Here is a 24,422-nt window from a genome sequence, read left to right as displayed (position 1 = left end):
AGGGCTGGGCGTAGGGGGCGGAGCGGCTGGCTGGCTGGCCCGCCTCACCGGGAATTTGTGTCCTTGAGGGGACAGTTCTGGGATCCCGGAGGAGGAGGGGGCTAGGCGCTCGGACTCTTAGATTTTGGGTCGGAAGGGGACTGGGGCCCTGACCTAACTCCTGGGTCGTGGGAGAGCAGGGAGCTAGAGGTTGGAATCCTTGTGTTCCCCAGGGCGCGGCGGCACGGGAGAGAGAAGACAGGCACACGCGTGTTTTTGTCATCAGTTATTTATTAAAACGATCGCAGGAAGCTCCGTGCGGTCCCACCTCCAGGGCCGGCGTCTGTCGTGGGTCCCAGCCCTGGGGACGCGCAGACGGACGGAGTCACGCGGGGAAGTGTTGAGTCACGGCCGGCAGGAGAGCTTCTCTTTGCAGTGGGAAGACAAACGGAAAGGGGGTGGGGGCTCCAAGCCCCCAAAGGCAGCCTGTTGGCAGGGAGTTGGTCTGGTAGCTCCCTCTGCTGATGAGAGTGAGGTCCTGGGGCAGGAGAGGGAGGGTCCTCAGCAGCTGTGGAAGCCCTGAGTCCGGCACGCCTGGAGCACGTCGACTAGGCTGGTGCCCCGGAGTCCTCCTGAGAGTATCAGGTCGTCGGCCGCAATTCCGTTGTTGTCCCCGCCGGCTGCCCGGAGGCGTCCTCGTAACGTGGAGGGCCACCGCCCCCTCGGGCACCCAGAGCATGGGGGACCGCTTGACGATAACCCCAGAGCCCTCCGCCCAGCGTGCGACCACGCCCCCGCACGACTGGGCCGGGAGCCGCACGGGGCGTCGGTTCACCTGCGCAGAGGGGAGACGGGTCAGAGGCCGGGATTAGGGCCGGAGTCTGGGAGTCCGCGGGGCTTCAGAAACCACTGTGTAGGGGCCGGCCTTGTTGCGCAGCGGTTAAGTTCACACGCTCCGCTTCTCAGCAGCCTGGGGTTCGTCAGTTCGGATCCCGGGTGTGGACATGGCACCGCTTGGCACGCATGCTGTGGTAGGCATCCTACATATAAAGTAGAGGAAGATTGGCACGGATGTTAGCTCAGGGCCAGGCTTCCTCAGCAAAAAGAAGAAGACTGGCAGTAGTTAGCTCAGGGCTAATCTTCCTCAAAAAATTTAAAAAAAATTAAAAAAAAAAAAAAGAAACCACTGTGTAACTGTAATGGGGTTTCATAACACTATTCTCTCTTCTGTGATGCTTGAAAATTTCCATAATAAACACTTTCCTAAAAGGGAGCTTTAGAGGGGAAAAAACAGCCTCTGGAACTTGTCAGGTCTCTCACCTCTTGTCTTCAAAATCTAACATTCTCTGTGCCAGGCGCTATTCCAACTGCTTTAATATTTTACTATTCAATTCATAAGATAATGTATGACACAGTACATCAATAAAATATGCAAAATAATACGATGCAATTGATATTTTAATATACTGTCACCAAATTTATATTATTTTGTGTAATACATTTATTTTAAAATAGTGAATGTTAAAATAGCTTATTAAATATTTACAATGATATTAAATCCCACCAACACACTGACAAGGTGGATCTGCAGCCTATATGCCTCTTGCCTCTTACCGATTAGGAAAGAGACCCAGTAGGGCTGGCCCCATGGCCGAGTGGTTAAGTTCCCGCTCTGCTTCTGCGGCCCAGGGTTTCACTGTTGGGATCCTGCGCGCCAATATGGCACCGCTCACTGAGCCATGCTGAGGTGGCGTCCCACATGCCACAACTAGAGGGACTCACAACTAAAAATATACAACTATGTACCGGGGGGATTTGCGGAGAAAAAGGAAACATAAAATCTTAAAAAAAAAAAAAAAAAGAAAAAAAAGGAAAGAGACCTAGAGAAGTCACAGAGCTTGCCCAGGTTCATGGAGCTGGTGAGTGGCAGAGCCAGGTTTGGATCCTGGGGAGGAGGGGGTACTGGATTCGTGACCTGTGTTCTTAACCACTCTGCTCTATACCTTGTCTCTCCAATAATAATATAAAAGAGGCTGCGAGAGCAATCACAGCTCATACTTACAGAGCACTTAGTGTACACCAGCACTTCACATGTATGCTCACAGCTGCCCTATGAAGGAGGTACTATTCTTATGACTGCTTTTTGTGGATGGGCAAACTGAAGCATAGAGAGGGGCTGAGTCATGTGCCCAAAGTTACACTAGAAGTTTAAGAGACACAGTCCGGGGCTCTTGGCCCTACAAGCAAAGCTCTGGCTCAGCCTCCCTGCCAGATTGTGGCAGATGCCCCAGGTGCTCTTGCTGGCCCATCCTCTGGCTCCTCCAATTGCTCCACCTCACAGCTGTGTTCTGAGTCTCAGCATGGGATTTCAGGCATGCTTTCCCCTTGCTTAGAAACACTATCCATTGTGCCTGCCCAGATTCCTGTTCTCCTGCTGCCCTCCTGCTTCCGGGTTCCTTGGGGAGCCAGGTGTCCTCCACCCCGGCCTCCCTCTGCTGGATTCCCAACTTCTCCTTGTCTAGTTTCTTCCTATCAGCAAACATCCCTGAGTTTCTCCCATCTGCAAAGCAGCATCATAATAAATCAGTTCTAAGATAGCCTGGCCCTCTGCCTCTTCCTGGCTCATCTCTAGTCTCCTCTGTCTTCAAGGACAACTTGTCAAGAGAAGCGTCTATGCCTGCTGTCTCCCCGTAAGCCTCATTCCTCAACCCTGTAGTCCAGGAGCTGCCCCCTACTGTGATTTCCTAAGTCACTCATAGCCTCCTTGGTCCTAAGTCCACCGCATTTGGTGGGCTGTCTTAGACTCACTAGCTGATTTTCACCACAGTCCCCAATACAGTCCCTCCTTTGTCATGGCCTTGTTCTGCAACGTTCCTCCCTGCTCTGTTCCCCAGCCTAACTGCAAGTCTCAGCTCATTGGTTACCTCCTTCAGAAAATCTTCACAGACCCCCTAAACTGGGGGCACCTCTGGGCTCCCACAGCCTGCCTGTGCTTCCCTATCCCAGCCCTGATCGCTCTGGCCTCTGCTTCCCTGTTACAGCTCTGACCACTCAGTCAGTAGTTCCCAGGAGTCCAGTAGGTCTTGGAGCAAGGTGGACTCAGGGGGTCCTGAGAAGTTTATGTAGGGTCTAGAGGGTCCTGGGAGATCAGGGCAAGGACATTTAGCCAATGGAGGCCAATGTGAGATTAGAGGGTCATGGGAAACCACTTCTATGTTAAAGGCTACTGAAGGTCAGTGAGGGGTCAGTAGGCCCCAGGGATCAGTGCTACGTCACACAAGGGTCTTGGCTGGCATTGAAGAAGTCCCTTACCCATATTTCCTGATTGGGTCCCACAGCCGCATAGCCATCCCTGAAGCCGATGGCCTCCCGCAGTGCAGCCAGGACAGGATGGGAAGTCAGCAAGGACATGGAACCAGTCAGGATCTTGGGGCCTGGAACCCACCAGTGTGGCTAGCTCAAAGGCACAGGGCATAACAGGCCTGGGTGCAAGCCCACTAAAGCTATCCAAGGTGATGAAGAGACCCCCGGGCACCAGGTGACATGCGGCACCCTCCCCAGCCTCACAGCACTGCACACCCCCATCCAGGATGCAGCCTGTGCTCTGTGGGCAGGAAAAGGGCTGGCACTGGAGGCCTTGGCCACACAAGCACATCCAGCATTCCTGGCAGCCAGGCAGGACCAGTACCTCCCCAACCTGCAGAGACAGATAGACTCAAAATCGGACCCAAAAGACCATCCTGAACATCAACAAAAAAGGAAGCATATGTCTAACACATATCGCAAAGCACTAATTTCCCTAACATATCAAGAGCTCCTAGAAATCAGAACGAAAAAAACCAACAACGCAATATAAAAAAAAGAGCAAAAGGTATTCAGAAAATTAATAGTATAGGAAATACAAATGTTTCTTAAGCATTTGAAAAGATGCTCAACCTCCTAATAAGACAAATGCAAATTAAAAATCCATTGAAACATCGTTTCCATATGAGGAGGGCAAATCCTTAAAAATGTGATGCATTTCTCCAGTTGCTCCCCAAACATCTTCTGTAACTGTTCTTTGCAAACCAGGACCTGATCTAGCTTTGTGCACTGCATTGGACGGTTGTGGTATTTTAGTCTCTTTTCATCAATGACGATCCCTCTGCTTTTCACTTGTGTGTGAAAAGCCCTACAAGCTCTCCGAAGATTCTGACCTGCGGCTAGCGTTGTCAGCACTGGCATGCAGTGGACACGCAGTGACAGTATATCTGCTCTTATGCCTTGTTCCTCCCAGTGTGGGCATCTCTTCATCCCCAGAGTCACTGAGGTTTAAAGACCCATGCTTTTTCCTTTCCAGTGGCCCCTAATCTCTAAGACAACTATGTCAACCATCCTAAGGGGGTTTTCTTTACCTCCTAATGGACTCAAGGAGCTGCAAAACCTTGAAGGGAACACTGCCCGCCCAGGGTCCATCCATGCTAACAGCCTCCGAGGTTCTTTGGGGAACTAGCCCCACTCTCAGTCTATGGGGTTGCCTAGGTGATTTATCTACTCTCTGGCTCCATCTCTGGGCACGTGCCCCAGGCCTGGCCAATCAGAGTACCCCCTACTTTGGCCTCTGTGTTGGGTTTAGGGATGGACAGATAACCTACACTGGACAGTAGGAGTCGGCCCTTAGACTTCCGCTGGAGCTGTTGAGAGAGAAGTGCTGTGTTCCCACTGAGGTTGCTAAACTGTGCGTTGTAAAGCTGAAGCAGCTGCGACCACCACTGCCCCCCAAACAGAGAAGTGCTTTGAGAATGAGGCTATGCTTGTCTTCAAATATCCATCCTCCATTTCTTCCCTAGAATTACAATTTTTAGCTGCACACATGGCCACCCAGCTAAAGATATGCTTTCCAGCCCGTTTTGCAGCCAGATGCGGTCCTTCCATGAAGTTCTGGCCAATGGGAAGTGAACAAAAGTGCTAAGTGCCACTTCTGGGGGGGTGCCCTTAAAGGGAGGAGGCCTGACTTCCTTGTCCCCTCTTTTTTCCCTTCCAACCTGCTCGAATATAGATGTGGTGGGGAGCAGATGAGGGCAATACCACAGGGGAGGCAGAGCCACATGACAGAAGAAGCCTGTGTCCCTGACTTGGAAGAACCAGACTGGTTATACCTGAACTGTTCATGAGAAAGAAATAAGCTTCTATCAAGTCTAAGCCACTGTAATTTTGAGCCTCTCATAGCAGGTGGACCTAGAGCCTACTTAATATAGAAGCCAACACAGAAAAAGGAAAAGGCAGGGATGAAAGATAGAGGCTTGAGTCCTGGTGACATCCTCTGAGTCCCTGAATCCAGCCATGCCTGAGCCTCAACTTTACACAAATAAAAGTCGATCTATTCCCTGTTGTATTTAAGATAGTTGGCATTATTTTCTGGCAGATACAACTGAAAATGCTGACTGATATGGCCTGGCTCAGGGAACATCTTAGGACGAGGTATGGGAGACTCCGCGCCCACAAGCCTGGGCCTGGAGACCTCTCTTACAGGGATGGAGTGTCCATGGTGGAAGCAGTCGCAGTGGTCCTGGGACACACACTCTGTGCCACCAAAGATGAGGCCAGGGTCATACTCACAGCCCTCATAGCATCAAGTGGACCAGCGAGCAGGGCTGGCAGGCGGGACACAGCCCCCTCACAGGGCCGTGCACAGATGCCATAGTGGCTTTAGGGTGGACAAGTCAGGGCTGCAGGCGGATGTCTAAGGCAAGTGCTTATGACTGAAGTTTCCCTTTGCAATCCTATTACCCCTGCCCCAGCAGGCTAGCTTCCCATCGATATTTTCCAACCTCTACCCCTTTGCAATTACAGCTCCCTTTCCTTTGGATGCCCTTCCCACACACTCTCTTCAGCTAATTCCATTGATGTCAGGACTTCTCTGATCCCCATCAGGAGAGGGGTGGCTTCCTGCCAGTCCACAACTTGCCCCAGAGCTTGTGGCCCCTCCAGGGTGTCATGGGCATCCCGCCTCCCGGCAGGCTGCAGTACAGGCTGTGAGGGCATCACAGAGGCCAAGATGCTGGCCATGGGTGCGACATATGTCCTGCAGGCGTATCCCGAGGAAGGCCTTGGGGCTGATATGGCCTGGGCAGCAGCCAAAGGGACCATCTGGTGCCTGTAGGAGTCCATGCAGTTTGGGAGCATTGAAAATCTGGGCAAGCGCATGGGGCAGCTAATGCTAAAGCCGAGGCTGGGCCTGGATGGTGGACGAGGGTAGCAACCAGGCCTGTGGGCCAGGATCTGGTGTCCAGGGGCAGGTAGAGGGGGCCAACATTGCCACCACCGAGCCATGCTAGCCAGCCGTGGAACATGGAAGACACAGTTAGGCACACCCAGTTGCCCCAGTCTTACATGAGATGCAGCCCACAGGCTGTGTGCACCACCACATGGCGGCCCTCCAGGGTGGCCCAGGCCCTGGCCCCGGCAGGACCCAGGGCAGCTGGCAGCACTCACCATCCACCTGTGGAGAAGGAAAGGGGTCAGGACTGGGCTGAGAAGGCTGAGCCTGCTCCCATGCCTCCCAGGAGCCTGGACATCCCTCCAAGTTGTGCCACAAACCAGCTGTGAGACTTGAGTGAGGGACTTAGCCGCTCTGAGCTTCAGTTTCTCCATTTGTAAAATGGGAGGATAAGAGTACCTGCTTCATAGGGTTGTTGGGAGAATTAAATAAATTAACAAAAAGTGCTTAGAACAATGCTGGGCATATGGTAAGTGCTTTATGACCCGAGCCAAGATCAGCCAAATGCCAGTCGACTCACAGACATGTGAATGAGAAAGCTGGTTGGGGTAAGTCACTGAAATTTTTTAGGTTGCTTGTTATGCAGCATTAGCTGACTGATACAGTTGCTGGAAGTATTAAATGAGATGATACATGTATGCTCATACATACATGCCTAGCACATAGTAAGCACTAAATAAATCCCAGAGCCCCTTCTCTGGCCTTCTCTTCCTCATGCTGCTGACCACACCCCTTTTTGAAGCTCTCTCTGTCTCACCACACTGAGTCTCACCACACTCCTGCCTCCCTCCTACTGCTCTGCCTAGTCTGCACCACACTGCCCTATAAGGCCCTGGTCTTTGCGCTTGCTGTTCCCTCTGCCTGGTTTGCTCCTTCCCAGATGTCGACATGGGTCCCTCCCTTACCTCCTTCAGACCTCGACTCAAATGTTACTTTCTTGGTGGGGTCTTCCTTATTACCTGATTTAAGATTCTAAACCTCCGTCTCCCTATTGTCTCTTCTCCTTGTTTTACTTCTCTTTATAGTTCTTACACTCATCATCTGATGTATCACCTATTTTACTTATGTATTTACTTATTATCCGCTTCCCTGGAGGAATGTGTGCGCGTCCAGAACTTGCTCACCGTTGAATCCTCCAGAGATTCTCCACAGCTATTTATTGAAGGAATCCTAAATGACTGATTTTATCCAATCCTGTGTAGGAGGTGATCATACAAACACGAACAGGGACCCTTGAGGGAGCCATCACTGTGTTCCAGGCAACGCTTCCACCTTGTTATATACTGGCACCATCTTTCAAACCTGGAAGGCAAACATGTCCATTTTACCATGGGGGAAACTGAGGCACTTCCAGAAGGAGGAGGAGGCAGGGCCTGGGCGCAGTCCGCCGGCAGGTACCGCCGAGGACGCCGACATCAGCGCGGTGTAGCTGCAGGGGCGACCGGGGAGGTTGAGGCGCAGACCGAGCGGCCCGGCCCCATCGCCAGCCACGTCTAGGCAGGAGGGCCAGGCACTGGGGCGTGCGGGGCGGGCAGGCAGGTCCAGGCAACCGCAGGGCTGAAGGGCGCGGGCAACGTGAGCGCGCGGCCGTCGGAGGCGAGCACGTGCGCGGGACCGGCGAGCGCGCAGGGGGCCGGGCCGCGGCGCACGCCCCTGCGGAGGCTGCACACGTGCCCGCGCCCGGGGTACCGGCCGGCGCCCAGCGGGCGGTAGCGGCGGCGCGGAAGCAGCCGCCCTTGGCCGCCGCCTGCAGGGGGCGCCGCTCAGCACCAAGCCCCTGTCGCCCTCGCAGCCCTCAGCGCATCGGCTGCCGCCCGGGCACAGGGTCGCAGAGCTCCGGCCGCACAGCTCGGAGCGCGAGAGCGGCGGGGGTGGGAGGGTCAGAGACGAGGGCACAGAGATGGAGACGCGGGGGAGAGACCGCGAGGGACGGAGAAGGGGGTCGGCCGGGGACACAGACTGAGAAACAGGCGGGGTGGGGGAAACAGACGGGGAGGCAGAGATGGAGGATGGCGGGGAGGGAGAGCAACACGGGGGGACGCGAGGAAGAAAGGACGAGGAACAGAGAGAGTGGGAAGGCGAGGTAGGGATACAGTGAGGCGCAGAGAGGTAGACTCGGAGAGCGACCAAGAGTCACGGGGGAGACAGACAGTGAGAGAGAGAGACAGGCACGAAAGACAGAAAGATCTTGCTAATTAAACTGCCGCCCCTCCGGGTCTGGCCGCTCTTTCAAACCTCGTCCTCCAACTCTTCTGCAAGCCCCGCCCTTCTTGGCTCGGCCCGCCCGCCCAGGCCGGAGCTGCTCCATCGGGCCTCCCGCGCCCTTCCCCGCGTGGCCCATCCGAGCTCGGCCGAGCTTCGCCCTCTCTCTGCCCAGCCCCGCACGCTCGCGGAAAGAGTCGCGCGTCCTTCAGGGCCGCAGGCGCGCGCGCAGAGCCTGACAGGCGACAGTGTAGGCGACCAGGACTCGGCGGACGGTGCGGCGGGCGCCGCGATGGCCGCACATGTCGTCGAAGCGGTCGTCGAGGAACCGGAGCGGGTCCAGCGCTGCGCAGCACGGCCCACGGCACCTTCGGCCGCTGTAGAGCGGCCCGCAGTACGTGTTTGCGGCAGAATGGGTACGCGCGGCCACGGAGGCGGGGCCCGGGCAGACGGGTCCGCAGGCCCGGCCAGAGCCCGGCACCTCTGTCACCTTCCAGGCACCAGGCAAGGGCGCGGGCGAGCCGCTCGGGCCACCTGGTCGCAGGGGCCGCACAGGTAGGGTCCATGGGGCCTCGGCAGCGTCACACGTGCCAGGCTGCCCCAATCATATGTCAGCGAGAGGTCGAGGTCTGAGTCTCCGCAGAGCTGTTGGCTCCAGCGATAGGCGCGGAGGCGGCGGCCGTGAAAGAAGGGCAGTGATTCCAGAATTCTGTACACCTACAGGGAGGGCATGTGGTTGGGGACATCTGGGAAGGCGATGGTGACGGTCAGCAGAAATTCTTGGACTTGTCAGCGAAGGATCAGAGGGCTCAAGGAGAACATTAGTGGTGGGTTAGCAGCGGTAGTCATTAGGGATCATAGAAGGATTCAATGGGAGGTCAGTTGGAGGCTAAATGGAAGGTCAATAAAAGATTCAATGGGATCAATAGTAGAGTGATGGGACAATCAGAAGTAATGAGGCGTCAATGGGAGATCAATGAGGGGTAAAAAGAAAATTAGGGAGTCAGAGGGTAGGGTCAGTGAGGATCAATGGGAGGATCAAGAAGAGGGCAAAGGGAGAAAGTGGATGGACAAATCCTGAGGATCCTGAGGATCCAGAGAAGCCTTAGTAGGTGGCTTTGGGTGGCAATGGGGGGGCTCAGCTGGAGAGTAAATGGGGGTGGAGTCAGGAGGCAGTCAATGAATTAATGGAACACTGTATGGAAGGCTCAGTGGGTGAGAAAATGAGTCAGAGAGAGGCTCAACTGGGATAACAGAAAACCTGAGAATTCAATGGAGGCGTCAATATCAATAGGAAGCTCAATGGGAAGAGCCAGCAGGAGCGTAAATGGGGCACTAATGGGCCACTCAGTAGATCACTGAGAAGGTCAATAGATAACTCAGTACAGATCAACGGAGTAAGGATATGGGATGGAGCCAACAGGACAGTAAATGGGTAATGGGCAAGTCAATATAACAGGAGTAGGATCAGTTGGGGAGGGGCAATAGGTTAATGGGATGTTCAATGGGGTGTGAAAGGGAGGGGCAATGGAGAGGTTTGGGCTGAGCCTGTGGGATAAAGGGGAGTCAATTAGGGGGTCAACTGAGAACTCAATGGAGAGTTAATAGGAGGGTAATAGGAGTCTGAAGAGTGGTAAGTAATGACAAGTAGATGGTCAGTGAGAAGGGGTCAGCAAGCAAGCCAGTGAGGAGGAGGTCAGTACCAATGGTGTGAGATGAATAAGGCCACTAGGAAACTGGAGTGGACATCTTTGAGGGCCAGTGGGAGAGTTAATGAAGGGGGCATCAGCAGGAAAAGAGGGGTCACTATGGGTTACCTGAGGGTAGTGGGGACAGTGAGGGATGGCGGATCAGTGTGGGGCTTTAGGAGCCTCACGCGGATGTGGTTGAGATCTTTTGGACTCATGTCTGGCCTCAGGCCACAGGCTAAGAGAGTCAGGGCCTTGGTGCAGCCACGTGGCCGCAGAAGTAGGGCCAAATCCAGGCTAAAGGGCTCAAGGTTGGCATGGGCTGTGCCACAGAGACCTACCAGGCAGTAGACACAGGAGCCAGGGAATTCATAGTGGGCTCCTGTGAATGTGTGGAAGTCTCCAGTGGCAGTGCAGACCAGTGGCTCCTCCAGGACAGTGGGGCTGGGTGGGGACTGGGCTAACAGGCAGTGGTGCCTTGCAGTGACCATGGCACTTGTCAGGCCAACACTGGGGCACCTTGCTCACTGGGGCACCAAGGGCCAGGCAGCAGCAGTGCCAAGTACAGTTGTCTGTATAGAAAGCATGGCCTTGGCACAGGAAGTAGGATCGGTGGGCGTGGGGCACACATCAACCCTCCAGCAGCCGGTGGCCAGGCAGGCACTGGCAGGTAAAGGCACAGGGGTGGCTACAGTGCTCTGGGGCTGAGGGGTTGGTGCAGATGGCTGGGCATGCAGAGCCACATGGGATAAAGTGAGAGTTTGTCAGGCACTGGGGACTGGGGCCAGGGAGCAATGGTGGGTAAACCAGCGGTGGGGCCACAGAGCTCAGGGCAAGGGCCAAGGTGGCTGTGGGGGAGAGAGAGGGTCAGGGACCCATGAGTCCCAGGAGTCCAGGTCACCAGTCCCTTCCTTCCCTGGAGCCAGGAGTCATACCTCAATCTCTGACCCATCAGACCGCAGCCTTGGTCACCTTGCAATCGACAGCCTAGGACTCCATCTGTGATGTTAGAGACCTCCTCCACAGGGCAGCTGAAGGGGACACAGGTCACCTCCTCCCCCAGCTGGCAGGTACAGGAGGAGGAGCAATTCTTAATGGAGGATGGTCTGTAGGGGCTGTGGAGGAAGGGAGGGAGGGTGAAAGGTGAGGGGCTACTGAAGGGGAAGTGCACCTAGAGGTTCTGAGATGAGACCCAAACAAGGGAGCATTTGGGGATCAGAGGCAAAGTGGAAGGATCCGAGTGAAACTAACAAGGACCCAAGAGGATGCTCACAGGGAAGTATGGCCATTGCGGAAGCAAGAACAGCGGTCCACAGGGATGCAGCCACGCCCAGCCGGGAAGAATCCATCAACACACTGGCAGCCCTCAGCGCAGGGAGCAGGGAGCTGTACCACCTCCCTGAATACCCAGGCAGGCCTCAGGGCAGGGGTTCACATACAGCCTGTAGTGGCCATGTGGGGGGCACTGCATGGCTGTGGAGAGGAGGCTTGTCAGGCTCAGGCAAGCCAGGGCCTTCCCTCTGTCCAACCAGCACCCCCAGACTGCATCCTTCCCAAGGATTCTTGCCCCTGCCGAAGGGGTTGACCATCCCTGGAACCACCAAGTGCTCATACTTCCTATTATGGCCGTTTGGTCCTGTGGGCAGCCTGTTGGTGAACTCTAGTGGTGGACGTCTTTTTCGCTCTCTGCACCCTTCTGATAATAATACCTCCACCTCCGTTTGGACAACCACCTATCCTTACTTTCACTATGTGAGGTGATTCCATATCCAGGCTCCAGGGGTGCCTACAGAACCCAGGGCTGGCTAAACAGATTATTCTTCTCTCCTCTGGGTCACAATAATTGGACAGGCAAAGCTTATGGGTGGTGACTCTGGGACTTTTGTTGGGACCAATGGGAAAAGGGTGTTACATTTTTGCGAGGGCTTTGAAGCTGGTAGAATTGTCAGCCTAAAGTTGCCAAAGCCTTGCTGCAGCCACAAGGGGAGAGCCTGCTTGAGAATAAAGCTAACAGAGAGGGAGGAAGGGAAGACCAAGGCAGAGGAGGAGAGAAACAGGTTTCTTGTAACTGCAACTGATAATCCTTAATCTACCTGATCCTGAAGATAGAAGTACCCTCGGTCTTTGCAGTTATATGTGCTCCGAATGCTTTTCTCTTTCTCCTCTCAGTTTGAGTTGGGATTCTGACATTGCCATTAAGAGTCCTGCCTGATATAGCGGCCACATTGTGTCTCGATGACCAGCGGCTGGGCCAGGGCTGGACAAATGACCATGGCAGACAGAGGTGGGGGTGGTCATCAGTCTATCAGTAAATAGTAAGTCAAACAGATTCCCGCCAGGAGCATTTGAACCTAGGGGCAGAAGGGGGTCAGAAAGAGGTGGACACTGACACAGAAATAAATCAGGGTTGGGCCAAGAATCCATGAGGAGCATGGAGGAGACGTGGACATATAGAGACTCAAAGTTGATGAGAATTTGTTAAATAAATGAACAAATGTTCAGATGCCAGCTAAGTCATTTTCTAGGTGTGCGACATTGGGCAAATTCCTTAACCATTGATGCCTTGGTTTCCCTCATCCAGAAAATGTACCTGCCTGATGGGACCGTTGGGAGAATTAATTGAGGTAATATAGGGATTAGCACGGAGCAGTTTACTCAGTTCAAGTACTCAGCAAGTACTCAGGTCAGCTGGTCTTTTCATGTTATTACTGGAATTATTTTTACATTATCGCTGGAGAGAGAATATAGCATGGGGGTCAGAGCGAGGATTCTGGAGTCAGGTGGAAGGCAGTTCTACCACTCACTGGCTGTGAGGTCTGGGAATTCCTTAGCTTCTCTGTGCCTCAGTTTCCTCAACTGCAGAAGGCAGACAATGATTGTCCCTATCTCCTAGAGCAGCTGGAAGATGGAGCGAGCTGACTTAAAGCAGGTAGCACAGGTTCTCAGACCTGGCCTTGCCTCCCAGTCTCCTACAGGGCTTGTTAACACACAGGTTGCTGGGCCCCACTCCAGAGTTTCTCCTTCAGTAAGTCTGGGGTAGGGCAAGAGTTTGCGTTGTAAACAAACCCTGGATATTGCTGATGCTGCTGGTCCAGGGGCAACGTTTGAGAACCACTGTCTTAACACAGCGCCCGATAGAGAATGAGCCCTCTGTAAATGTGCTGAGAGATAAAAATCCAATCTGTTTTCCCAAGGAGAACGTGTGCAGGACTCTATCCTGTTTGGTGCCTTATCTCCAGCATGGGCATGGCACATAGTAGGTCCTCAACACTCTTGGGATGACTGAAGACCAGACCTAGGTCTCCCGCCGCTCACCCGACCCGGGCCGGCCCTGGACACCCTCGGGTGGGGGACTTACGCCAAAAGTTGGGCTCCCTCCAGGCCCGCACGTCGACACCAGCAGTCTGGCAGGGGGCCACATAGGCTTGCAGGCAGGCGCGGAGCCCTTTGCGGTTCCCGCGGACACGGCCCACGTCGGCCACGCAGGACTGGAAGAAGGGCTCCGGCGGCGGGCTTGTGTGGCAGGACCCCAAGGGCCGCTGGGCTCACGCAGGAGGCCACACGCGCTGTGCCATGCTGTGTCTACACCCGTGTGCTCGGTGGCCCCTCGACAGCCAGAACCCGGGGAGGGTCGTGGCACCGCAGGGTCCGGGCCTCGGCAGCTGCCGCTCATCCGCTGCATTGCCGTTAAAGTTGTTGCTGAGGCTGCGCGTGAGGCGGTGACGAGCCACCGGCAGCGCCACGCTTAGGAGGCAGCCGCGGGCCTCCACGCACCGCGAGCGCCACAGACGCACCCCGCGTGGAGGCGCGCACCCCTCACCTGGTCAGCGCGAGGGCAGCAGCGCTGCACGCAGTCCACCTGCGGCCGGGGCCGGGGGAGCCTAGAGTGAGGGGGAGGTTCAGGTCTGGGGAGAATCTGGGAAAAGCCTAGGGAGGAGGGGTAGTGCGAGGAGTGTGTGCAAGGAGTAAGAGAAGTGGTGTGCCAGACCCAGGGGAGAGTGGAGAGGGACTGGAGGCTGAGAGGAGGGTGTGAAGGGGGTGAGGGGTCGGGGAGAGAAGAGGCAGTTGAGGCAGTTCTGGGGAGGGGTATTGCGGGGAGGTGCGTGGAGACCAGGAGAAGGGAAGGAAAGTGAGGGGAAGGGAGAGTGGTGAGGTGGGCATGGGGTATAGTGAGAGAGGGGACAGGAGAGACACCTAGAGGGCATCCATGGGCCTGGGGCATGGGGAGGCTGTGGAGGGCTATATGGATCCAGGAAAGAGGAGGGAGCAGATATTGGGGCCGGAGGAGGAGAGAAGAGAAGGGGCCACTGTGGGGAGAAAGAGACGCAAGACTTCAAGAGGAAGGGCAGTGGTGGGGGAGGGGCACACGGACCAGGGGTCGTGGAGGCTGGCTGGAGGTTGAGGAAGACGTAATGGTAGTTGTGGAGCATGGGAGGGCACAGGGAGACCCAGGTGGAAAAGAAAAAGACCTGGAGCTGAAGATTGAGGGGTGGGAGAGACAGGTGGGGTGGACATGCTGAGGTGGTGAAGAGAGGAGAAGTGAAAGGGACAGAGCCTGGGCAGTCTGGAGCAGGGACATGCAGACCCGACTGTTGGGTGAGGGACTGAATGGGAAGAAGGAGAGAAAGGAGGAGGTGGAGAAGAGAGAAGGTAGGAGGGAGAAAAGAGTGGAAAGGAGGGTGTTGGAGGGAGGAGAGCATCAGAGGGCGATGCACAGAGATCCTGCCTGCCAGAACAGAGCCTGGGAGGCAGAGAAATGAGGAGAGTGACAGGGTGGGGCTCATCTTGACATATCCCCAGTCCTCACAGTCCAGGCCAAAGTGGTGGCCACGTGCGCGGAGCAGCATGGGCTCCCTGGGCTTTTTTCCAGTGCCACCTCTAAGGTCCACACACCCCACAGGCGGCTCATGTCTGTGCCCAGCAATGAACAGGTGCAGGCATCCAGCAGGTGGAAGGGAGTGCCATCGAAAGTTTGGTAATGGAGCCCACCTGAGGCGAAGCAGAGGCCTGGGCCACCCTGGGCTATGTGGCAGGGTTTGTAGGCCACCTGGCCACCAGGGTGGTAGCAGCAGCAGCCAGTTTCAGGGTGAAGGGGTGGCAGCAGCCCACCATGTTCGAGGTAGTGGCCGGCACTTGGGCAGCTTCACTGAACCATGGGCATGCAGATGGCGCTGCTCAGCACAAAGCCTGCGTCACACATGCAGCCCTGGTGACAGCGCGCGCCACCCTCATAGCCTGGCGGTGGCTCCAGCCCCAGCCCCGCACAAGTGGCTGAGCAGCCTGGAGCGCACAGCATGTAGTGCAAGTGTGCTGGGCACAGCAGGCCTGCGGGAAGGAGTAGGAATGGAGAGTTACTGGGGTCACGTGGCTGCTGGAGTCTCACCTCCCACCTCTGGGGCTAGGATCAGGCATCTTGGGCCCTGCAGGGGTAAGGACTGGAAAGCTTGACTTGGCAGAGCTGAAGCTGGAAGCTTCAGGTCTTTACCTTCAGGTAAAGATCAAGTGGCTAACCATGAGTCAGGCATAGCTGATCTGTAAGGGCTGGGGATGGGTAAGAGCTTGGGGGCTGAACCATGAACAGATCCAAGTCTCTGAAGAGGTGAGTGTTCAAGGGCCGGGCCATAATCAGAGCTGAGAAGTGGGAAACATACGAGCTGGGGCTGGAGTTTAGTCAGAGTTGCGCTGAAACTTTAGGGTGGGCAAAAGTTGAGGGTCTATACCATGATGGGGAATGGAGGGTGGCAGTTAGAGGCTGGCTGGGAAGTACAAGGTCTCAGGGACTAAATTGTGCAGGGAGGGGCTGCACCCTAGGATGGGCAACAGCCAAGGAACTAAACCATGGTTAGGACTGGAGCGAGGTTTCCCAGATGAGCAATGATGGCTGGACTGAGGCCCTGGGCACTCACTGCATAGGCTTGACTTGTGCCATGGGAAGACTTGACCACCCAGCAGTTGGCAGGTTTCACAGTAGAGGGGCGGGGTCTGGTGCCCAGGCACATGTCCATCATGCAATCTTTGAAATAGGGGCTTGCTGCCAGCAACTCATGGCACTGCCAGAAGGGCCTCAGGGGGTCCAAGAGGATGTCACAGAGGTGGGCAAAGTGGGCTGTGGTGCTGGTGGTTGGCAGGGTGACCCAGGATGGTGGCGATGGCAGCATCTTCCAAGCAGCATCAGGCACCCAGCTGGGGAATTCACCAAACAGTTATGGCCAAAGGCCCAGGCCAGTCCATCCTCAGGCAGCTGGGTGCTTGCCACAACTCCAGACACCTGGAGGTCAACCGTGGGGTCCCCATTGTAGTCAGCACACAGCCGCATCACATGGCCCCCGTATGCTGCTGGAGAGCCAGTGCCACGCAAATCTGAGGGGCACAGGTCACCTGCAAGCCAAAGGGGCAGGTGACCACAGTGTCCCAGCCACAGTGAAAGATGAGTGTATTGCTGCCAAGAGCCTGGAATGGCAGATTATGCACCACTCATCTGTGTGAAGAAAGGATGTCAAGCTGGGATTCTGGGGCCTAGAGTCAGTACCAAGGACGCTGGGATCCCTAGGTAAGGACAGGGCCTCCAGGGGGCCCCATTGAGGATCCAGGGGACTGTTCAAATAGGCCTATAAATGCTTGGGATACTGTACACAGTACTGATAATTTTTCCAACAAGTATTTGGAAGGTGAAAATTGTGGATTCTGGGGGTTGGGGCTGTAGTATTCCTGGATCAGGTCTGGGGAGTTGAAAGCCAGGGCCTCTGCAAGTGACATATGTACAAAACACTTACAATAGTGCCTGGTACATAGTCTGTGCTCAATAAATACTTGTGGAACTAATGAATGAGTGAATGAATGAAGTTCATAGGTCAAATCAGGCTGTAAAGTCTCAGTGGTGCTGGGATTTCTAGGCAGTGGGAGTGGCTTCAGTGTGCCGCATAGGGCAGGGAGGTCTGTCCACAGCGTCCAGACGAGCTGAAGCTGCTGTCCATGGTTCTGACCATATTTGCCCACAGCAGTTGGGGCTGTGGGTCTAGGAACTGAGGGTGAGGATTTGTTAGCCTTGGGAATAGGGGATTTGAAGACCCTGGGTCAGGTCTTGGGGTGCTCAGGACTTGGACTGAGAGTGGGGTCTGAAATTCAGTTAACACATGTAAAAAGCACTTAGTGCCTGGAACACAGTAGGTACCCAATAAATGATTGTTGAATGAATCAGGGTCAGGGTCAGGACTGGGGTTCCAGGATCCCAGAATCAGGGCTGAAAGCTCTGGTGTGCTGGGGCTCACCATGAAGGTTCTAGGATTCTTGAAGCAAGGCTAGGTGTTTTTATCCCAGGATATAAACAGAAGTTAAACTATTTGAAATTGCCACATTGTAGGACAAAAACATTACATATTGGCAACTTCGTATGTTTTGACTTTAATAACTACATGTGCCAGCACAGGGAAGCATGGTGGTTAAGTGACCTTTGATTTTAGAGCCAAGTTGTCTGGTTTCAAATCTTGGCCCCTATTTTTTTTCAGTTGTTTCATTTTGGCAATTTGTTTAACTTCTCTGTAAAAGGAGGGAAATAATAGTGCCCAACTGGAAAAAATTGTTGTGAGGATTTATAACTGTGCCTGACACATCTTGGGGCAAGAGAGGGATCTTAGATCCTGGGATTAGGGTCCAGAAGGGTCCAGGGCCCCCATAAAGCTGAAGTCAGGGCCAGACCCCTGGTCCCAGGAAACAATAAAACCTGGTCCTAACTCACATGCCTCCGGGGGCCAGGTGAGCAACTAAATGAGTGAAGAGGAAAGGCTGTAATACAGGAGGACATGACAGGGACTAGGACAAACGAGAGAAAGTATGTGTCCCTGGCTAGAGGGGGAAGCCCCACCCACCAGTGGCCATGAGACTAGGGGACCAGTCACCAGAGGTTCTGGTTTCTCAAGAGATGCCGTAAATCCAGACATCCTCATTTTAGAATGCTAACTAACTTAGTAATAAATTTAAAATACTGCCAAGGCACGCTGCTGACATAAAATAGCTGACACCGTTTGGATGCTGTCCTCTGTGGTCAGTGGCTTCACTTATCCCCACAGCCCCAGAGGCTACTCTCCTAGTGCTCCTATCTTCTACCTTAACGGGAGAACTTGCCACGTTGAAGTCGTGTCCAAATCATTGGGACTCTAACTTATGTTTCCCAATGAGGTAGCTGAGGTCATGTGTTTTCTATTTGCAAAGACAGCATAACAGACCCTGGAGCCAAACTGCCAAGGTTCAAATCCCAGCTCTGCTCTTTATCAGCTGTGTGACCCCAGGCAAGTGGCTGCACCTCTCTGGGCCACAGTTTCCTCATCTGGAAAATGGTAATGCCAATTGTACCTACCTTAAAAGTACTTGTGCATGTGCTATTATACTGACTCCTCGTGAATGCCTTACATGTGGCCTTTCCAAAAGCCTCACAACTTCTCTTCCTTCTCTCCAGGAAGTTGTGGGGGACCTGGATAGGGAGTTCTGGACTTAGAGTTTGTCCTAAAGGGTTAAGGCTTGAGTTATGATTTTGGGGTGAGGTTTTTTTGGGGGGGTCTTTGAAGTTAGGCTGCTGGACCAGAGATTTGGGGTCAAAAGGAAGGAGGTGGGAGTTCTGGATTTAGGGTCCAGTACTATAGGACTAAAACTCAAGATTTGAGCCTTAGGTGAGGTTAGGGGAATCTTAGGACCAGGATTGGGAGTCCTGAGGTGAGGATTCTGGGTCAGAGGGCATAAGGGGGGATCTCTGGGTGTATGTGTGGGCAGGATGGGGGTTTTCTGAGCACGACCCCACGGGGTTCCTTGGGATCCAGCCTCAGGTGGCATCCAGGCATGTGCACTTGGAGGCCGCTCGGGTCCCTTCAGGACCGGTGCCCAGGAGCACACGGAAGTCAGCGAGCCCACGTGGCGCCGGAGAACGAAAGCCGCTCCACAGGTACCCGCAGGAGCTGGGGAAGCGGAATCGGCGCCTGTCGAAGGTGATATAGTGGCCTCTGCAGACCGCCGCGGCACAAAGCCTCAGCAGGTGCCAGCAGGTGTCCCCGCTGTGTGCAGCCACAACCGCCGGCCACTGTCGGGCGTCGCAGGCGCCTGTCTCCCCGCAGGGCGCCGGGCACTACGCTCCCGACAGGCCCACGCACGTCTCTGGGCAGGACGAGCCAGAGGCTCACAGTGGCTGTTTTGGGGGCACTGGATGGCTGTAGGGGAGGGGTGGAGGAAGTGGGGGGGGGGGAGAGAGAGTCCAGTCATGACCTCCGAGTATGATTTTAGGAGACCTAAGCATACAACGACCCCTAGAGTGGAGACACCCCACTCTCAGCTTCCGAGAGTCTCCCCCAGGATCCTGGGGTCCTCATCCCCTAGAATGGAGGCTTTCCAGCCCCTAGCCCCAGCAATCTCCACCTCACAGAATAAAGAAGTCTCTAGCGTCAGAAACCAGAAGTCCCCCTCCAGAACATAGAAGTCTGGCTGTGGGACACAGATCTCTCACCCTAGACCCCGGAGTCCTGCCGCCTAGAGGATTTTCCATCCACCAAATCCCGGGATCCTGCATTTTAGAACTGAGTAGTTCTGGGCCCGAGGGCCTGTTAGTCTTCACTCCCAGGACCCAAAGACTCCGACCCCAAGACGTAGGTGTTCTAGTCCCCAGAACCCAGAAGTCCCGCCCCTAGGGCAGAGGAGTCTCCATCCTCACACCCAAAGAGCCCGCCTCCCAGGCGCCAGTAGCCCCACCCCCGAGACCCAGAGGCTGTCTCACCCCAGGGACCCTGGAGCCTTGACCCAGGAATCGACGCCAGTATCAAAGAGTGTCGTCCCTAAGTCCCAGAATGCCCTTCCCCAGCAGCCCTCAGCCACCTCCTTCTAAGGCTTGCTCATGGCAGCCAGACCAGAACCTCCAGGGGTCGACGCTGACACCCAGGCGCTGACAGGCGTGCGCGTAGACCGGGAGGGCCACGCAGAGCGCAGGTGGGTAGCTGGGGAAGGGGCAGACCCCAGCACGGCAGCTGGTCTCGAAAGGCGTAGGCGGCGGCACGTCGTGGCAGTGGTGAAAGGGCTGGTTCGGAGCTGCCAGGAGGGGGCAGGGCCCCTGGGTCTGGGGTGGGGACGCGGGCTTGGCACAGGGAGCAGCCCAGGGGCGTGGCACTGGGCATCAGGGCCCAAGTGCGCAAGACTGCGCGCTGGTCGGGACCACCCACATGGTTGGTCTGGTCTGCATTGAACTTGCCGCACAGGCCCACCACGTGCGCGCCGTGGCCGTCGGTCACTTGCAGAGACAGCGCGCGCTGCCAGTGGGAGACTAGGCGCGGTGTGGGCGGCTCTTGCTCAAGACCGGCCTCTGCCCATAGTTCCGAGCTGCGGGAGTACAACTGCACCCGCCCATCGCTCAGGGTCGCGGTAGCAGAAGCCGCTGCTGGTTCACCTCAGGGGCGACCCAGGAGCTCGGGTTACCAGAAAGGTTGCATTCCTGAGCATTTGAGGAGGGGTGAGGGGTGGAAGCTGAGGGGGTTGGACGTTGGGATAGAGAGAGAGAGTGGGGGCTTTGGGGATCTAGGAGGTCTCACCCTCATGCCAAACTTGGAAGCCCTCCTCTCGGGAATCCAGATAAGTAATTCCACTAAGGGGCTAGGACTGCCCATCTCCTTCAGTTAATAGGAGAGCTTTCAGCATGGACCCAAAAGTCTTTCCTCCAATTACCAAGAGCCTCCACCAAGAGCTTCCAGATCAGGGAGTATCTCCCTCCTCCCAATCCATCATTTCTTCTTTTTGCCCCCACCCAGCTAGAAGGTTCCCAACCTACCTTTTACTCTCCTTCACTGCCTCCACCCTGGTCCAGCCCCCATCATCTCCTGCCTGGACTATTGCAGCAGCCTCCTCAACTGGCCTCCCAATTCTTCCTTCTCAAGCCCCCTGGTTTGTTCCCCACACGGCAGCCGCAGGGATCTTGTCAATACCCCAGTGCTATCTCATCTCTCCTCTGCATGAACTCTTTCCTTGGCTCTCACCTCCCACAGAATAAAAGCCAAAGTTGTTACAAGAGGCCACGTGGCCATATGCGATCTGACCCCATTCTTTCTCCCTCTACTCTGCACCACAATCCCTCCACTTCAGCCTGGGCTTCTTGCTGCCCCTCTAATGTGCCTGGCAGAGTCCCACTCTAGGCACTTGCTGTTCCCTCTGCCTGGAATGCTCTTTTCTCAGATATCTGCATGGCTCTCTCCCACACCTCCCTTAAGACTTGGCTGAAGTTTCATCTTCTCAGCGAGGCCCTCCTATTTAAAACTTCACTCTCAGAAATCCTGATCCCACTTTCCCTTCTCTATTTTTTCTCTTTAGCATGTATCATCTTCTAACACACTATATAATTAACTTGTATTTATTGCTTATCTCTCTCCATTAGAATAGAAGCACCATGAGAACAAGGATTTTGTCTGTCTTTGTCACTGAAGTGTTCCTCAGTGCCTTGAACAAGGTCTGGTACACAATAATAAAGCATTCCTTAATCGTTGAAGGAGCTCAGGAGTGTCCGGTCCCTGGGAGATGGGGGCCCATGTTGGTAAGAGTAAAAATCTGGAGCCCTGAGAATTTGAAGGTGTTGGATACCTGGAGGACACCTGGAATGGAGGCTGCTGCAGGCAGGGGAGCCATAACAGCACTTGGGAAACTCCTGACTCCGGAGCTGCAGGGTGAGCTCCCAGGAAGCACGGAGGGGAGTATGGAGCATCATGGGCTCAGTCATCCGCTCCTAGCATCATGCACATTCTGAGCTTTCCATCTAGTAGCTCATTTAGTCCTCACTATGGGCCTATGAGTTAGGTCTTTTCATCATCTGGATTTTGTAGTTGAAGAAACTGATGCCAGAGAGGTTAAATAATTTGCCCAACATCATACAGATAACAAGTGGTCAACCTGGGATGTGAATCCATGCCACCTGGCTCTCGAGTCCATTGTCTTTCTATAGTGGTGCTGAGAGGTGGTTTAGTACATCCCTAACCTCCATTGGTTTGCCTGCTCTAGCAACCCCGATTAAATATAGTCTAGCCCCTGCAAGCTTCCAACCAGAGCAATGCCCCTAAACCTTCCCTGAGGAGAAATCTGGGATATGCCAGTGGCTGCCTGTGGTCCTAGGCTATGTCCAAAGCTCAGAGAATTTGGAGGTTCCAAATGCCAGTGTTAGGTGACCATAAACGTAGCAAACACTCTTCATACGACAGTGACCATGAGCAGGACTCTGTTGAAAGTGCTTTTCATATGTCAACTCATTCCCACCTCACGGGCACCTGATAAGATAAGGGCTAGAGATCTACAGTCCCTTGGCTACAATCCCCAAATGCAAAAGTGGTCTGAAGACTGAAAGATGTTTTGTGTGTTTGATGTTAAAAGATGATTGGCAGCAAGAGCTGACCAGAACACATGTGTGGCTGCTTAGAGTCTTAATTTATCCCACTTAGTGTGACTATTCAGACATGTCATTGCAGAAATATTAATGTTTGTGATTATGTAACACCCACTGGGAGTGTTATATAATACTTGGCGTTTGCATGGTATGACCATTTGAAATTCCAAAATCTGAAATTCACCTGGCCCCAGTCATTTTAGGTAAGGGACTGTGGACCTGAACTTTAGAGATGCCTCCATTTTAGTGATGACAAAAGATGAGGAACAGAGAAGGATGGGATTTCCTGGGATTTCATACAGTATGATTCTTACCCTGACAAAGCTGAACTCATGCTTGACAGCAGTGACAGTGATGCCCAAGATGCGTGTTGTGACAAAGTGCATAGGCTGTCTCCCTCCAGAGCAGGTGATGCCCAGTTGGAAGGCAGGGAGGCTGCTGGGTAGGGCCTTCAGGCATTAGCTCAGCATGTAGGTACAGCCCCCAGACAAGGGGAAAGAGTAGCCATAGAAAGTGTAGATGTATGGTAGCCTGGAGGCCCAGCAGGTACCCCCTGTAATGGCCCACTACTCCTTACTAGGGACAGCCACTGTCTCTGATTTGGCCACAGATGCCATTTTGGATTCAGACACAATCTCAAGTTCTGGTTTCATTACGGCCACAGCCCCCAAGCCTGGTTCAGTCACTGCCCCCACTTTGAGCCGTGGCTTGGCCACTGAGACAGCTTCTGACCCAGAGCCAGACACTGTCTTGGATTTGGACTCTGCTTCAGCTTTGGGCATGGGCAGGGGTACTGGGGCAGGTGCTGGTTCAACCACAGCTACAGATTCAGACTGGGGTTAATTCACAGCCCCTCCTGCAAGGCACAGATCAGTCATGACCACAGGTGCAAGCTCGGGTTCAGCCTGAGGTATGTTCTCTGGTCCTGGTTTGCTATGGTTTTAGAGCTGGATATGAACACTGTTTTGGAGTTATTCAGAGATACCGTCTTGGAACTGGACATGGTCTTGGATGCAGATGTGGTCTGGGTGCTGGGCCACTTAGGCTTGTGCTTCACAAGGTGACATGTGGTCCCATCAGAGCATGCATGGTCCTTGCAGGAGACTGGGAACTGGAGTGGTATCATCTGGGAAGACTCTAGGAGGGAATGGGGTTCCATGGGAGGGTTCAGATCCTCCTCAGTCAGAATATCTGAAGATGAGATGAGGAGAGGATGCAGCAGAATTGAATCCTAGCATTTAGTCGCATCCCTGACCTGTTTCCAAACCCTAGGCCTCCAGGGTCCCTGGATTTGGAGACTCAACCTTCAGAAGCTAGCAGGGCTCCCAGTATAAAATGAAGTGGGCCCATATTGGCCAAAAGAGAAGGGTGGGGCTGAGAGACAACACAGAAATAATCAGCACAGCCTGGTTGTGAATAGGACATTGATGAGCTGGAGAGCACAGGCGCCATCTGAAGACAGCCTATCAATTATTTAAAAATCGCTGTGCCAGTAAGTCCAGACACATCTGTGGGTTGATTTTGGCCAGTGAGGACTTCCACCTTGCCACATTAAGCAGTCTTAAGAGTAGTGTGTGTGTGTGCGCGCACGCACATGCACTCTGTGGGAAACTGGAGACATGTATTCCCCCCTAATTCCCTGGGAGGGGAGTTATTTCTTCATGGCTGTTGGCACATGAGGTTAGCCATCTACAAAGTGGACTTTAAAGAAATAACCTTGTTTGTTCTGTAAGGTTTTGCGTATTTTCCGTTAAGGTGGAATACAGAGTTTTGGTGTGGATTAGGGTGTGAGCTGAAGTTCAGCTCCTCAGTGTAGGGATGTTGTCTGTGTTGCTCATTGTTACATCTCCAGTACCTAGAACATGCCTGGCCTGAGGTAAATTTTTAAAAAAATTATTGGAGA

The 24,422-nt window shown here is 54.2% G+C and overlaps 1 long non-coding RNA gene across 2 annotated transcripts; it reads right to left on the bottom strand.

The window, feature by feature from the left end:
• Positions 1-252: 252 nt before the first annotated feature.
• Positions 253-13,857, bottom strand: LOC111775186 (uncharacterized). Of its 2 annotated transcripts, none has more exons than XR_011422314.1 (5): positions 13,487-13,857; positions 11,064-11,243; positions 7,363-7,540; positions 6,352-6,460; positions 253-1,019 (listed from the first exon to the last, which is right to left on the bottom strand). It is a non-coding gene; the product is annotated as an uncharacterized lncRNA (long non-coding RNA). The 2 variants fall into 2 exon arrangements; XR_002810681.2 differs by having other exon boundaries at positions 5,927-6,460; positions 13,487-13,844.
• Between the last annotated feature and the right edge of the window lie 10,565 nt (positions 13,858-24,422).

The sequence above is a fragment of the Equus caballus genome, chromosome 10, assembly GCF_041296265.1.
Source record: "Equus caballus isolate H_3958 breed thoroughbred chromosome 10, TB-T2T, whole genome shotgun sequence".
Taxonomy (NCBI): Eukaryota; Metazoa; Chordata; class Mammalia; order Perissodactyla; family Equidae; genus Equus; species Equus caballus.
This window is presented reverse-complemented; position numbering and strand designations above follow the sequence as displayed.